This window comes from Protopterus annectens, chromosome 1.part1 (assembly GCF_019279795.1).
Source record: "Protopterus annectens isolate FY-2018-M chromosome 1.part1, PAN1.0, whole genome shotgun sequence".
Lineage (NCBI taxonomy): Eukaryota > Metazoa > Chordata > Ceratodontiformes > Protopteridae > Protopterus > Protopterus annectens.
The window spans coordinates 1,287,069,895-1,287,087,214 of NC_056726.1; positions in this window are offsets into that span (position 1 = coordinate 1,287,069,895).

A 17,320-nucleotide genomic window follows, 5' to 3' on the forward strand; every position below is an offset into this window, starting at 1 on the left:
AGATATAGTAGTTGGTTAGGTGTTAGGAAAAGGAGGGATGAGAGGTAGGTATAAGTGGGTGGGTTGTGAAAGAAAGGGGGTTGGGAGTGTTAATGATGTTTTTTGCAGATAGGTGTAGGTATAGAGGGGTGTGTCCTTTAGGGGAATAATTGTAGGAGTACTAGCGGTGGGTGGAATTTGGGGGCAGTGTAGGGGAGCGGAGTGAGCCCAAAGGGTGAACGGAGCGGGTAGAGACAAGAGAGTGGTCTGTCAAGGAAGACAATCAGTGAAATATGAGAAATTCAGCAGGTAAGTTTGGTAGATCTGGGAGTTGGAGAGGGAGAGTGTGGAAGAAAGTCAAGAGGCTAGTAGGAAGAGATGCAGACTATTAAAGGAATAGGTTACAGCAGGGCTAAAAAAGAAAAAGGGATTAGGAAGGGAGAGTCTGGAGGGGGTTAGAAGTACTGGAAAGGCTGGGATGACTAGGGAAAGAGAAGATGAAGTGCAAGAAAAGCAAGCAGAGGGTGGGGGTATGACTGCTGGATGATATGGCCATTTAAATTGGACACCTAGCAAGTATCACACGATTAACATATACATTTAGTAGAAGATACAATATTATTTGACATACAATCTTAGTTTAACTTGGCTTTCAATCCAGGGGGGGTACTTCGGTTACCCAGGTGAGGAGCTACACAAGCAGGCTTAGGTAGGTGAGTAGAGTTGGTCTTTGGAGTCCAGCAGGGCACAGCCCAAGGTAGAGAAATTAGGTAAAAGAAGTATGAACAACCGGAAACAGCAGAAAACAAAATCACTGTCAGAGAGTTAGCACACCAGGAACAGCAGCAAAAACGTATTTAGTAGCATACTCCACAGGGAAACATTAACTCAAAACAAGTTATAAACTTGTCAGCAAAGACGTGGTGAGGTACTGGATTTTTTTGTAGGTCTTCGGATAAACTGCACACATTCTCCACCAATGCATATCCATTCCAGAAGTTCGCATCTCATTTTAAAGTTCAGATTCTTCCCATAGCTTATTCCATTGGTAAGCTTATCCATCAGACATGTCTTAATCTAAATATAGTTATATTGCAACTTCATTGTAATATATTTAAATTCCCAGAAGTTAAAAGTAAAAAACATGAAGAAAGTGTGCTCGTCGTCGTAATAACCATAATAACCAGATAACCAGAATTTTTCATTGTCTGGTGGCCACGGCTTGCTCTATGGGTTTAGAAGTAGAGGCTCCATGAGTTGTGGCTGCATGTGTTGATGTGGGTGTTGTTTTGAAAGAGTGCATTCAGGGCTGCTGAGGGTATTTGTTATGTGTACTTTGTCTAGGAGGTCTTTGGGGTTTAGGAAGGTTACATTCAAGTGCCTCAACACATGTGGATCTATGTGCTTGTTTTGAACTGTGTGTGATGGGTGCAGAGTGTGCATTACTGACAACCTGATTGAGATTAGGAGTACTTTTATGTGAGAGCTTTGAGTCTAGTGATGTTGTGTAAATATATCACTCACATAACATAACAGTTTGTTTGAGAATTAACTTGTCAGTAAACATGTGGCAATTTCAACATTGCCTTAGGATGCCAATCTCCACCAAGGTGGTAACATAAATAGTGGGAAAGCTCATATCCATGGCAGCAGACCCTTATTTGTTGGATGGTTGGAGTGCGAATATAAAGTAATGTCAAGAGTATCTAATTTGCAGCTCTGGGGGCAATGCTTGTCACTGCAAACTAGTTGCCCTGTGTGCAGCTAATTATTGTTCAAATTTCAAGGGTGCTTTTTCAGGAAAAATGTCAAGTCATGGTGTCCATGTCTAGGCAGGTCACTGCCAGAATTTTGAGGGGGAAATAACTAAACTCTGATGATGTATTTACGGAGATATTTTGAATTTTAGTTAGACAGCAGCAAATCAAGCAGTGCTTACTGAAAAGAAAGAAGTAGCTTTGTCAATAATGATGAAAAGAGGGGATTCACCTGAATGGCTACTACCTGGCTACTACTTGTGGTGGTCTCACCATAGCTTCATGCTGCTGGAATACAATTTGCATCTTCCCTCAACAGAAGTGAAACCAAAATGACTAGCAGGCCATCGGCTGTGGTGACAAGCAGTCTTGTCTCAGATGATGCAAGGGTCTGTAGGCTTCTTTTAGCCTTTTTTCTGGTACATGCTTTGACTAGCAACCAGACCAGTTAGGAAGGTTCAGCACAGGCACTCACTGCCCAATCAGAAACACTTAAGAATCAATGCAATCTGCTCCTTCTCATATAAGGAGAAAATATAAGCACATATTTCAAGCTGGTACCTATGAACCACTTATTAGGCTTTCTGGTCATCAGGAGACTCAAGGAAATGATGTTCATATGCTCCTTTCACCAGAAACAAAACAGAAGTACTAATCCCTAGATGACTACTGAGAGGCATAATGTGGGCTCCCCAATAATTGCTGGTCTTGGAGTAGATGTTGCAGATTTTAAATGTAAGATGGTAAAAATGGGTTAAAATCATCATAGTTGCAATGTGCAGTAAGCAGTTAGATATGAAAAAAGGGGCAACTTAAGCTTTATTCTAAGTGTGGAGCCACTAATTTTAAAAGTGAGATAGAATGGAATGGGGTAGGCACTTTGTATTCTGGCTGCATGGAATACAGTGAGATAGCCAATAAATTTAAATAGCTGAAGGGGAGTGATTTCACAAAATTACAATATTGCTCTTATTCACAATAGCCAATGAAAGATGAGAGGGAAAGAAATATGTTGTCAAATTAACATATGAGGCCAGTAACTAGAAAGACAGTTAAGTTTAAAGCACAACTGGGTGACTGTGGGGTGAAATTAATTTCTGTGTGACTCACAAGAGACACAGTCGTGGTCTCTTTCCCAGTTTAAATATGCAATTAGCTAACCCCTAGTGCCTAAGGACCCACTTGGCTGTTTTTCTACACAAAATGTCTTCCCACCCCACCTGTCCTTACCTTGAATGGCTCAATCTGTGCTGAAAAGAAACTATCAGCCTGAAAACTAAAAGAAAAGCATTCGCACTGTCCCTCATGAAGGAAAAGGACTGCAAAGTATTTCCACCTCACCTGTCCTTACCTTGAACGGCTCAATCTGTGCTGAAAAGAAGCTATCATCCTGAAAACTAAAAGAAAAGCATTCCTACTCTGTCCCTGGCTAAGAAAAAGGACTGCAAGGTCTATATCTTAAGTGTAACTGCTGTGCTAATAGATTGTTTGGCTGAACTGGGTCTATGGCTAGCCTAGGGTCCATAGTAAAAGATAGCTTAACATTCTTAGACTCCCTAATCAGACTGCTGTAATATAGCAATAACCCACGCCTGGGTGTGGGTAATGCTAAATTTACCCACGGTTGGCGTGGTTTGGTCCCGAGGGCGAAGCCCGAGGGACCAAACAAAGCCAACCGTGGGTAAATTTAGCATTACCCACACCCAGAAGTGGGTTATTGCTATTATACCATGACATTATTTAAGAAAAGAAACTGTTACTTTTCTTAAATAATGGCATAGTATAATGCCTGTTTACTGCCCTTCCGCAGATGTCTGGCATCCGGCAGTTCTGATGTACCGCGCCTGCGCAGTACATCAGAGCTGTGAGCAACGGAGAAAGCAAGATCTCCGTTGCTTTTAGTCTCGCTATGTTAAATGAGTTTAACATAGCGAGACAGTTTAAAATAAGCAACGGACATCTCCGTTGCTTATTTTAAACTGTCTCGCTATGTTAAACTCATTTAACATAGCGAGATTAAAAGCAACGGAGATCTTGCTTTCTCCGTTGCTTATTTTAAAGCTGTCTCGCTATGTTAAACCCATTTAACATAGCGAGACAGTGTTTAAAAAAAACGAGTTATACTAATGGAAAAAAGTCCGGGCGACCGGACCTTTTTCCATTAGTATAACTCGATTTACAACGGGCACGCTGGCCAATCAGCGTGCACGTTTTGGGGGGATCATGGTATAATAAGTAATAAAATAATCTTTCTACAGTGCAGACAGCCTGTATAACATGTTCCCGCTGCTTACTTCATCTCACAGTTGCTAAAGAAATAAATGTCTGTACAAAATTCTGGTTACAAACTTGCTTACTCCCAATAGTCAGTAAAATTGTCTGGCTAAACTACAAACTTTATTTAATACAATATTGAATAAAACACAGCTCACTTTCAAAAGAATTGAGTAAATTGTATTATTTAAGCCTGCACACTCACAGACCCTGGAAATCCTTGTAGCTTGGTATAGCCAATCAAAAGCTTGATTTCCCACCCCATGATGCGAGATTACTTCTAGGACTGCTTTGGCCGCCATTTTCAACCCTCTAGTGTCTAAGGACCTAGTTGGCTGTTTTTCTACACAAAAGGTATGCTAGAACAGTTTTTTTGTGCTTTTCTCTGATCATGTGGTAAAGAAACAACTAAAAAAGCTAAGTGGGATGTATAGCAATGATTTTCTAATTTGTCAAACCAGTAGAATGTTTAGAAATACGAGTGGAATTACCTGTAAAGTTTGATAGCCATGAGTGATTTCTAAGCATATTTATTGACTGCGTATGGTAATTTTAACATTATAAGCTTGGCAACATAGTTTGCTGTGATATACTATTATGCTGGTTTTAAGAATCATGAACAGAAGTGTTTCCTAGCATTTAGCAAGTGGATTTAGCTGTACTGCCTTAATGCTGTAACTTTTGATAGCATAAAACCACATATGAAAAGCTGTGTAAAATTAATTGAACTTGCCTGTGCTGTAAACTACTGCTCTGACTGATAGTGGCAATTGAGTATAGAGAAATGCGGAAGCTGTGGTCCTACTAATATTAATGAATGCCCTGCTTGAATATATAATACTGTTTGCATGCTGTTATGTTAGCTTTGTTTCATATAGAATCCATGCACTGACTCTTTGTACTTCACCAGATCTTTCCACCCTACCTGTCCTTACCTTGAAGGGTTCAGACTGTGCTGAAAAGAAACTATCATCCTGAAAACTAAAAGAAAGGCATTCCTACACTGTCCCTCACTAAGGAAAAGGATGCAAGGTCTATATTTTAAGTGTAACTGTTGTGCAAATAGATTGCTTAGCTGAACTGGTTCTACGGCTAGCCTAGGGTCCATAGTAAAAGATAGCTTAACAGTCATAGACTCCCTATTCAGGCTGCTGTAATAAGTAATAAAATAAGCATTCTACAGTGCAAACAGCCATTATAACACGTTCTCCCCTGCTTGCTTCATCTCACAGTTGCTAAAGAAATAACAAATATCTGTACAAAATTCAGGTTAAAGCTTGCTTACTCCCAACAGTCAGTAAAATTGTCTGGCTAAACTACAAACTTTGTTTAATACAGTATTGAGTAAAACACAGCTCACTTTCAAAAGAATTGAGTAAAATTGAGTAAATTGCAGCTTACTTTAAAAAGAACTGAGTAAAAACACTGTTAAATTGTGTTCTTTAAGCCTGCATTCTCACAGACCCTCGAAGTCCTTCTAGCTTGGTATAGATAATCAAAAGCTTGATTTCTCACCCCACGATGCATGATTATTTCTAGGACTGCTTCGGCTGCCATTTTCAAACCCCTAGTGCCCAATGACCCAGTAGGCTGTTTTTCTACACAAAAGGTATGCTAGAACTGGTTTTTGCGCTTTTCACTGATTATATGGTAAAGAAACAACGAAAAAAACTGAGCAGCATGTATGGCAATGATTTTCTAATTCGCCAAATCAGTACAATGTTTAGAAAAATGAGTGAAATTACCTGTAAAGGTTGCTAGCCAGGAGTGATTTTCTAAGCATATTTATTAACTGCATGTGGTAATTTTAACATTATAAGCTTATTGACATAGTTTGCTGTGATATACTATTATGCTGGTCCTTGAATCATGAACAGAAGTATTTCCTCACATTTAACAAGTGGATTTAGCTGTACTGCCTTAATGCTGTAACTTTTGATAGCATAAAACCACATAGGGAAAGCTGTGTAAAATTCATTGAACTTGCCTGTGCTGTAAACTACTGTGTGGACTGATAGTTGCAACTGAGTATAGAGAAATGCAGAAGCTGTGGTACTACTAATATTAATGCATGCCCTGCCTGAATGTATAATACTGTTTGCATGCTGTTATGTTAGCTATTTTCATATAGAGTCCATGCAGTGACTCTTTGTACCTTACTAGGTCTTTCCACCCCACCTGTCCTTACCTCGAACAGCTCAATCTGTGCTGAAAAGAAACTATCATCCTGAAAACTAAAAGAAAGGCATTCCTGCACTATCCCTCACTAAGGAAAAGGATGCAAGGTCTATATCTTAAGTGTGACTGCTGTGGTAATAGATTGCTTGGCTGAACTGGGTCTACGGCTAGCCTAGGGTCCATAGTAAAAGATAGCTTAGCAGTCTTAGACTCCCTGGTCAGGCTGCTGTAATAAGTAATAAATTAAGCATTCTACAGTGCAAACAGCCTGTATAAAACGTTTCCCTTGTTTACTTCATCTCACGGTTGCTAATGAAATAACACATATCTGTACAAAATTCAGGTTAAAAGCTTGCTTACTCCCAACAGTCAGTAAAATTGTCTGGCTAAACTATAAACTTTGTTTAATACAGTATTGAGTAAAATACAGCTCACTTTCAAAAGAATTGAGTAAAATTGAATAACTTGCAGCTTACTTTAAAAAGAACTGAGTAAAAACACTGTAAAGTTGTGTTCTTTAAGCCTGCATACTCACAGACCCTGGAAGCCCTTGTAGCTTGGTATAGCCAATCAACAGCTTGATTTCCCACCCCACGATGCGATATTACTTCTAGGTCTACTTTGGCCACCATTTTAAACCCCTAGTGCCTAAGGACCCAGTTGGCTGTTTTTCTGCACAAAAAGTATGCTAGAACTGGGTTTTGTGTGCTTTTCACTGATTATGTGGTAAAGAAACAACTAAAAAAGCTAAGCGGCATGTATAGCAATGATTTCTAATTTGCCAAACCAGTGCAATGTTTAGAAAAACAAATGGAATTACCTGTAAAGTTTGCTAGCCAGGAGTGATTTTCTAAGCATATTTATTGACTGTGTGTGGTGATTTTAACATTATAAGCTTAGCGACATAGTTTGCTGTGATATACTGTTATGCTGGTTAAGGAATTATGAACAGAAGTGTTTCCTAGCATTTAGCAAGTAGATTTAGCTGTACTGCCTTAATGCTGTAACTACTGATAGCATAAAACCTCATAGGAAAAGCTGGGTAAAATTCACTGAACTTGCCTGTGCTGTAAACTACTGCTCGGAGTGAGTATAGAGAAATGCAGAAGCTGTGGTACAACTAATATTAATAAATGCCCTGCCTGAATGTATAATATTGTTTGCATGCTATGTTAGCTATGTTTCATATAGAGTCCATGCACTGACTCTATGTACCTTACCAGGTCTTTTCACCCCACCTGTCCTTACCTCGAACAGCTCATTCTGTGCTGAAAAGAAACTATCATCCTGAAAACTAAAAGAAAGGCATTCCTGCCCTGTCCCTTCACTAAGGAAAAGGATGCAAGGTCTATATCTTAAGTGTAATTGTTGTGCTAATAGATTGCTTGGTTGAACTGGGTCTACAGCTAGCCTAGGTTCTATAGTAAAAGGTAGCTTAACAGTCTTAGACTCCCTAGTCAGGCTGCTGTAATAACTAATAAAATAAGCATTCTACAGTGCAAACAGCCTGTATAACACATTCCCCCTTCTTACTTCATCTCACAGTTGATAAAGAAATAACAAATCTGTACAAAATTCAGGTTAAAAGCTTGCTTACTCCAAACAGTCAGTAAAATTGTCTGGCTAAACTACAAACTTTTTTTTAATACAATATTGAGTAAAACATAGCTCACTTTCAAAAGAATTGAGTAAAATTGAATAAATTGCAGCTTACTTTAAAAAGAACTGAGTAAAGACACTGTAACATTGTATTCCTTAAACCTGCATATTCACAGACCCTGGAAATCCTTGTAGCTTGGTATAGCCCTTGCCCTCACTTCGCTGAGGCTCACTCCGCACCTCACCGTGCCCCCAAATATCACCTGCCCCCACTAGTGCTACTTTTAAGCCCAATAAACCTCTCCACCCTCCTGCAACCTATCATAGATAACCCACACCTCCATACGCCACCCCTTCCTGCCAACCACCCTCTTAATTCTCCCCCCACAGTCCTTACCAAGTTCCACTACTATCAACATGAGACCAATTATGTTCCTCTCAGTTATATTGCCTGGGCTATATCTCCTCACCATCTTTGAAAACCAGCCCTGTCTTGGCTTTCACCACCCCATATGTCATACCATCTGTGCTCCCACCTTGTGGGAATCAGACCAACCCCTAGCTCACTACAAACCTGTTTTCTCTACATTTAACAACCATCAACTAACTAGACCACTGTCCATCTCCCCCAAAACTATATATTATCATAACATAATAAGTAAAACACTGAAACTAATAATCACTGTACTATGTACTCTGATGAGAGATGGAGATATCCACCCTAACCCTGGACCCACCCTTCCCACAAACTCCCAGCCCACTACCATCTTCAACATATGGCCAAATTCAAGTTCCCCTAACTCTCTCCTGACCTGTCACCTAAACATCAGGAGTATTAACAACAAGTTCCATAATCTTCATGCCCTTCTATCCACCTACTCACCTGATGTGCTATGTCTTACAGATACCTGGTTAAAACCAGGAACTAAAAATGATGAGGTTATACCACCAGGGTACAACATACTTAGACTAGACCAAAACACCAGGAAAGGTGGAGAAGTAGCAGTTATGTTTAAAAACACAATAGATGTCACACAACAACAACCCCCCTTGTTCAATAATGCAGAAGCTTTAGTTAGCAAACTACAGCTTAACAAAAGTAAATCTATATTCATTGCCTGCATTTATATCCCCCAGGCAACAATGCAAATACTCTAGAAGACTTCCTCCAGTGGCTTTCCAACACATACCTCAAGAACCTATGGTGTTAGGAGACAGCAATATTGACTGGAACAATTGTTCCTCTGAATCTCCCACCACCCATATAAACCTTCATGGCTATACCCAACTTGCATCCTCACCCAGCAGAATAAACAAATCCAAATACAAAGGCAGTATCCTGGACTGGATTCTTATCAACAATCACCCAGACCTGTATAACACGGGTACCCTCCCAGATGATATAAGTGACCACCTACTCACTTACATCATTAAGCATAAAGCAGATAACAACCACCAAGTTATATATAAATCTATCAGAAACAACACGAACTTTAACTCCACTGACTTTCAGAATGAACTCAGAGCATGCAATTGGGCCATACTTAAAGAACTTCCACTAGATGATGCTGTAGACTATTTTAATTCTAAATTCCTTTCCATTCTAGATTCCCACTCTCCTATCCACACCCTCAGAGCCAAAACTAAGACTGCCCTCTGGCTCTCTAAAGTAACCAAAACCAAAATCATAGCAAGAATAAAGCATGTGACAATTGGTGCACCTCCAAAGTCCCACTTGACCGTATTAAATTCCGATAACTAAAGAATGATACCAAGAAAGCCACATTGTTAGACAAAAAAACTTCTATCTAAACCTTCAGCCAAAACACCAGAACAAACCTCCAAAATTTTGGGCAGGCATAAGCAAACTGCTCCACCCTGGCTGAACCTCCACCCCACCCCCTCAACTTGTGACCTTAAAACTCCAGAGGAAACTGCTAACATTATTAATAATTTTTTTACCAAAACCATCCAATCACTAGCTAGCCACTACCTCCCTCCAGCTCCTTTCAAAACTCCTCCACAACCACTACCCCACTCCCTTTCGCCTTCCAACCTGTATCTACATCGACCATGTAGATGCCATTGCATACCCTGTCTTGATCATAATAAACTTCACCTTGACTGAAGCCACTATTCCCTCTCTCTGGAAGGTTTCCCATGTCATTCCCCTTCATAAAGGAGGGAATTCTTTAGACCTCTCAAACTTCCGACCAATAGACCTACTATCACCACTGGCCAAAATTATGGAAAAGTGTGTCCTCAACCAATTAATGCACTATCTCACCCAAAATAAACTACTGGCCAACTCTCAGCATGGTTTTACGCCACACCACAGCACCACATCAGCCCTCCCATCCTTCTCTAACTCTATTAACATCAACCAAAACAATAACAAACTTACCTCAGCTCTCTTCCTAGATCTCTCAAGGCCTTTGATATGGTCAATCACCAGCTGTTTCTCCGTACCCTGAAGGAACTGTCACTGAATAGTAGCTCTATTAAATGGTTCCAGTCTTACCTGTCTGATAGACAACAAGCAGTTTTATGGCAGAATACCCTAGCCACACGTCTGCCCATTACTCTAGGAGTCCCTCAAGGCTCCATACTAGGGCCACTACTCTTCTCAGTCTTTATCAATGACCTACCCACCATCACTCCCAAGGCCACCTGCATCCAATACGTGGATGACTCTACTTTAATATGTACCACCTCCTCCTCAACTGAGCTTATGACCCCTAACCCAGAATACTTTCAGTGATGTAGAAAAATGGTTTGCAAACAATCAGCTTCTATTAAACCCCAACAAAACTATACTGCTCATCTTTTCCCCCACCTTCAAATCCTCCTCACCATTCTTTACTATAAGTTCCAACAATGGCACTATTATATCCCCAGATACTCACACAAAACTCCTGGGTGTCACAGTCGATAACACCCTAAAATATGATATCCATGTCAATCAAACCATCATATCTGTCAACAAAAAACTGGGCTCCCTATACAGGATCAAACCCTTGTTCACTCCTTTTGTAAGAACCACTGTTGCTCAGTCCCACATACTATCTACCCTCCTCTATGCCTCCCCCCTCTTCACTAACCTAAACCAAGCCACACTTACCAAACTTGCTAGTTGTTACAACCATATTGCTTGATTTGCTAAAGGTGCTACCTCTAGGACCCACCATTGTATCAACCTAACTCAATAAAGAGGTGGTGCAATAGTGCTCTGAAAATAACAAATAACCCAAAGATGAAGCACTATTGTTGCGAGTCCCAAAACACTCTTTATTAACACAAGAATTAAGCACTTTGGTCAATCCACTTGACTTCATCAGAATTCTGATGAAGTGAAGTGGATTGACCAAAGCGCTTAATTCTTGTGTTAATAAAGAGTGTTTTGGGACTCGCAACAATAGTGCTTCATCTTTGGGTTATCAACCTAACTCAACTAGGATGGCTAAAGTGGACTAGTCTTCTCTAATACAACCAACTTATAATAACCCACAAAATACTATATCAACCTGAAAAAACACCAGCAGTAACTAAGATAATCAAACCATACAGCAACCTGAGGTCACTACGCTCTGCTGACAAACTGCTGGTACAAACAACTAAGAGTATAAATGTGGCTGGGGACTCTCTAGTCACCAACTCAGTAGGCAAAACTTGGAATATGCTACCTGCTGAACTTATTCACCAATCCTCCTTAACACAGTTCAAAAAAAGCCTCAAACTACACTTCCAACAGCATTGGCAGTGTTCCTGCTTAAACCCTGACTAATCACCACCCGCTATTCCTGCAAATTCTCCCTAAGCATTTCAATCATATACTCTAATAAGCGTATGAATTCTGGAAGGGACTTAGCCCATAACTGCGTGTATTATTGTCTGAAGTTGAAGCCACATGATTTTGATGTTGTCTACTATGTCTTATCTATGTTTCTAACCCTACTGAAAACTGCATATTATTCTTATCTCTAAATGTTTCTATTATTCCTAATGTATTTGTACTCTACTTTCTGGAGCTTTTCTCCCAGGGCCTCTGCTGAAAATGGACATATCCAGTCGGACTTTCCCGGTAAACAAATGTAAAATAAAAATAAAAAAATAATTAAAAGCAGAATGCAAGTAAAAAAAAACAATGTGTAAATAAAATAAACCACAATATACTAAACAGAATAAAGCAATGAAGCAATATTAAATACAAGAAGGCAAAAAAACAAAAAAACAAAACTAAACTAAACTTTCCTTCACAACAGTCTGTGGCAGATTCTGAGTGAGCTATTTTTCCTTCATATGTTCATAGGTAGGTACTAGGCTATTGGCCCTAGTGCCTATATAAGCCTAGCCAAAAGGTACCCTGGCTTTCGCCATCCAAGAAAATTATTTTCCTGTGCCACTGTCGAGCAGAGCCACAGAAGTGATCCCCGGGGTGAATTTCCTTTCTCCCACCCAATCATCAAGATTTTTCTTAGAGTGCTAATAAGGAGCTTTGTTTGACATATATAGGTAGTTTGTTCCAGAGTATGGAAAGTCTCTGGGACAGGAATCTATCCCTCCAGCATGTTCTGTTTATTGTGGTGACAAGGTTTAGGTCCCTAGAGCATGTAGCTTGGAGGAATTGGGATTTATTTAAGTGGAGCATGTCCAAAAGCTCTGGGTTTGACATAGCTTTGTGTGTTAGGCAGAGATCGCCTCCGAGAAGGCGATATGCGATGGAGTAAAGCTGCAGTTTTTTGAGACAGTCTGCATAGGCCATCTCTTTGAGGCCAGTAATCCTCTTTGTGAGGTAGTTCTGCAGCCTTTCCAGTTGTTGTAGATGTCTTGTGAGGTACATACCAAAACGGGTGTTGTACTCTATAATGGGTCTAATGAGTGATGAGTAGAGGGGAACAATGACCTGTTTTTTCCTGGATGAGAAACCTTTTGTGATGATGTGTGCCATGTAGAAGGATTTCTTGACTACTGTGGTGATGTTATTATCAAAGGAGAGACTACTGTCCACCTGTGCGCTAAGGTCTCTTGTCACACTTTTGGTGTTAAGTAGTCTACCACCCATGTGGTAGTTCATGGCTACAGAGTTTTTAACAAAAGGGATGACGGTGCACTTTTTGGCATTGGGCTTGAGGCCATGGCTTTGACACCTGGCATCTGTCTCAATGAGGCCCTTTTGTAGGATGTCCACATCTTTTGGAGTTTTGATTATGCTCCTAGTATGCAGTCATCTGCGAACTTCATTAGCCAAAGACCTTCTGTGTTAGCCTGTACTTCAGAGAAGTAGATACCAAACAGGAGAGGACCCAGGACTGAACCATGTGGTACTCCACTTGTCACTGGTCTGAAGTCTGATTTGGAGTCTGCTACTTTCACAGTGTGGGTTCTATCAGTGAGCCAGTTGGCAACCCATCTTGTGACATAGGGATTTATACCTAGTTGAGTGAGTTTATCTATAATTCCAGAGTGGGAAATGGTGTTGAAAGCCTTGGTGAGATCTAGATAGGCTGTGTGAACCACCTTACTCCCATCTACTGCTTTGGTGACCACTTTAAAGAAGTCTATCATGTTTAGGAGACATGATCTGCCTTTTACAAACCTGAACTGGGTGGGTTCCAGAGTTTGGAGATTAGCAATGTCATTGTTTATAAGTTCCATGATGATATGTTCCATAGCCTTGCAGACCAGGCTTGTCAGGCTAATGGGGCTGTAGTTTCCAGGGTCCATGATGGCTCCCCCTTTGTGGAGTGGGATAACTATTGCTGTGTGCCATTCAATGGGCACATAGCCTGAGGTGAGGCTATGACTGAACATGGTACTTAGGTGGGGTGCCAGTTCATTCTGTAGTTCATGTAGAATGCAGCATGGGATGTTGTCAGGTCCCATGGATGCTGTGTTCTTGGCTTTGGAAAGTGTGTTTTTTTACCTGTGCAGCCATGATTACAGGAACTTTGCATTCCTCCGATATAGAGATGGGCCCTTTAGGGGATGAGAGGGGGGTAAAGTTAGCACTGAACCTATCTGTCAGGATGTTGGCAATATCAGTTGGTTCTGTATATTTAGTGCCATTGTGCTGTAACCCAGAGCAGATCTGAGTGTTGCCATTGAGATTCTTGACATAGCTATAGAATGCTTTGTGGTTGACTTTAGAGTCAGTGGCGATTTTGTTTTCGTAACTAGCTTTGGAGGATTTTATGAGGGAATCTCAGCTTCTTACTGAGGCTGACCAGGGAGTTCCTCCAATCATGGGATTTTACTCTTTTTTTGCAACAGTTTCTTTCTTCTGTTGTAGAGTTTGTTTATGCCAGGGGACCACCAGATTGGCTTTCTTTTTTTGGAGGATAGCATCTTAGTTCTGTTAGGGATTGCACGATCCATGCACTCGTGTAAGTGCTTATAAAGTGAATTTGTGTAGAATTCAGCAGTCATACCTCTATTGTCTATCAGCATGCGTATCGTGAAGTTTGCCACTTCTGTCTTCAAAAATGTGAAGTTGGTTTTGGAGAAAATTTTTATGGTGGTTTCCCTAATGGGGGTGGGGGAGGGATGTGGATGTCTAGGGTGATTAGCTTGTGGTCAGATCTGACCAACGAGGAACTGACCTGTTGTGGAGCACTGGTTGCCCCTGTTGGTAATAACCAGATCGAGGATATTGGTGCCCCTGGTGGGGGTGTGGATAAGTTGATCCAAGGCACTGGAATTTATGAATTCCAGAAAACGTTGAGCACAAGAATTGGAACATGAGTAGTTTTCCCAGTTAAAGGTGGGGTAGTTGAAATTGCCCATTATTAGGGTGTTAGGTTGTACCCTAATATTTTCCAGTGTATCAAGAAATGAGGAGTGGGAATCCTGGGGCATGGTGGGGAATCTGTAGCAAGCTACAATTTGGATTGTGGTCTTGCCCAGAGTTAGTTGCACTTGGATAATCTCGGATGCATTATGCTGAGCAACTAGCCTGGAGATGTGGATATTCTTAATGAATATGGACACACCTCTGCCTTTAGTGTTTTGGTCCAGGTTAAGTGGCCAAAAGGTGTGGTATCAATTATAACCTGGTAATGCAGGGGTACTCTCTGGAGCCTTGAACCAGTTCTCTGTCACTGCACAGATGTCGATGTTCTCCATTATAAGGAGTGCCTCGAGTGAGTGCATTTTGAGGTTTAGACTTCTAGCATTGAGTAGCAATACCCTCAGATTTTGCTTGCTTGTACGTGTTACGGTGGTGAATTTTTCATTTGAACCTTGCCTAAAAAGGCACTATAGGGGTGGCTAGAGCCTTAGCCAGTATCTGGAATTCCAGGGGCGACAGGTGCAGGCCATATCTGGCAAAACATCGTGGTTTGTCGATCATGTCTTCCCAGGCAGACAGATACTGGATCCCCTTAGAATGACACCAGAAGCTTAGCCAATTGTTGAAGTCAATCATTTTGTCCTTGTACCGTGGTATCATTCTGGGTGATGGCAGGATGCTACTCAGGGCTAAGGTCATACCTGCCTGGGCTACAAGATCGGACAGCTCCTCCATGTCCCTTTGCATGTAGTCCAGGGAGGTACGTCTCAGGTCATTCACACCACCATGGACAATGACAAAGTCATATTTGTACGTGTTGTGGAGTGACCTGAGTGCATGCATTATGTGGTGGATCCTGACACCCAACAGGCAGCTGACAGTAACTTTATCCTTGTTCAAGCCTGGTGAGTGGAACATCAGTGTGCCTGACTATAGAGTCACCTATGACTAGAGTAGTGGGTAAGTTATTATGCCTTATGGGCTGTGGTTGAGTGGCACACTGAGTTTGTGGGCTATGTGTCATTTGGGTTGTGTTGGGGGGGGGTGGCGGTTGCTTGTGTTTCTGCTTTAGAGGTCCCTGTTGCTTGGGCAGGTTTTTACTGAGAGCCTCCATGAATGTAGGTGTGTGTTTTGTGTTTCTATGTGTGTGCTTTGGTGGTGTAGGTTTTGAGGGACTATGTGATGAGTGTGGTGTGGTACAAGTTTTTACCTTCTCCTCTTGACTGTCTAGTCCAGTCTTCAGTGAAGAGAGCTTTGCTTCCAGTTTGGCTATATAAGTGCATCTCTCACAGGTTGTAGCATTGGGTGGTAGGAGGAGAGGGTTGTCTGTGTACATGAGGCAACTTCTGCATTGCCCTAAGATGCCCAGATTCATCAGGTAGACAGGAGAAAACACCGGGAGCTGACCCTTAGACATGTCTGGGTAGCTGCTTATTTGTTAAGTACTAGAAGTTGTTTTCTTCTAGACAAGTGAGGAAAGTTGAGTGCACAGCGGCCATATTGCCTCCAGCAACACCTGCACTATTCCTGCACGCAGTGCAGAGCTTGCTGAATCCTGGGGTAGGACTACAAAGTTGGAACAGTCTGAAATTATATATAACTGAATTCCTAAATTCAGTTATAACCTCCAGGTTAGTGGTGCAGCATGATACCTCTAAGATCATCCATGTGCAACTAACATCAGGCAAATCTGCAATGCCAATTGCGGCATGCTACAGATCACCCTCCATGACCCAGGACCACCACTCCACCTTTCTGGAGACACTGGAAAACATGAAGGTCCTACCGAACACCCTGATATTGGGCAATTTCAATTACCCTACCATTAACAGGGAAAACCACTCAAGTACAAACTCCCAGGTCCAGCGCTTCCTGGAATCAACTCAAATGCCCTAGATCAGCTGGTAAACTCGCCTACCAGAGGTGAAAACATATTCGACCTGGTCATCATCAAAATGGGCAACAGGTGTTCCACACCAGAAGTCAACCCGTCACTGGTTAGATCAGACCATAAACTAATCACTCTGGATGTCCACACCACACCACCACCTCCAACCAAGAAGCAAACTTCACCTTACTTAAGACAGAGGTGGTAAGTTTCACAGCCCCCATGCTAAAGGATAACAGTGTCCAAGATGCAGGAACCTTTACAAATGCATACTATGAGCACCTACAAGGATGCATGGATCGTGCCATCCCTAGAAAAACCAAGACTCACTCCCCTAAAAGAAGGAAACCAGTCTGGTGGACCACTGCCATAAACAGGCTATACAATAGAAGGTGGAAACTAGTTCAGGAAAAAAGCAAATCCCAGAAGGAAAGACATCCCTGATCAGTATCAGTAAGAAACTAAGGTCCTTCATAAAATCCTCCAAGGCTAACTTCGAAAGAAAAATAGCCAAGGATTTGAAAGATAACCGCAAAGCCTTCTTTAGCTATGTCAAGAATCTAAGTGGCAATTCGCAGATATGCTAGTGCAGAATAGCACAAAATATACTGAACCCAGTGATATTGCCAACATCCTGGCAAATAGATTCAGTGCAAACTTCACCCCCCCACCCACAAAAGGGCCCACAACAATACCTGAAAAGTGTAGTGTCCCGGAAATCATAGATGCACAGGTGAAAACACCCCTTTCAAAAGCCAAAAGCACAGCATCAATGGGGGCAGGTGGTGTCCCAGGCTGCATCTTGCATGAACTACAGAACGAACTAACGCCTCACCTAAACACATTGTTCAACCTCAG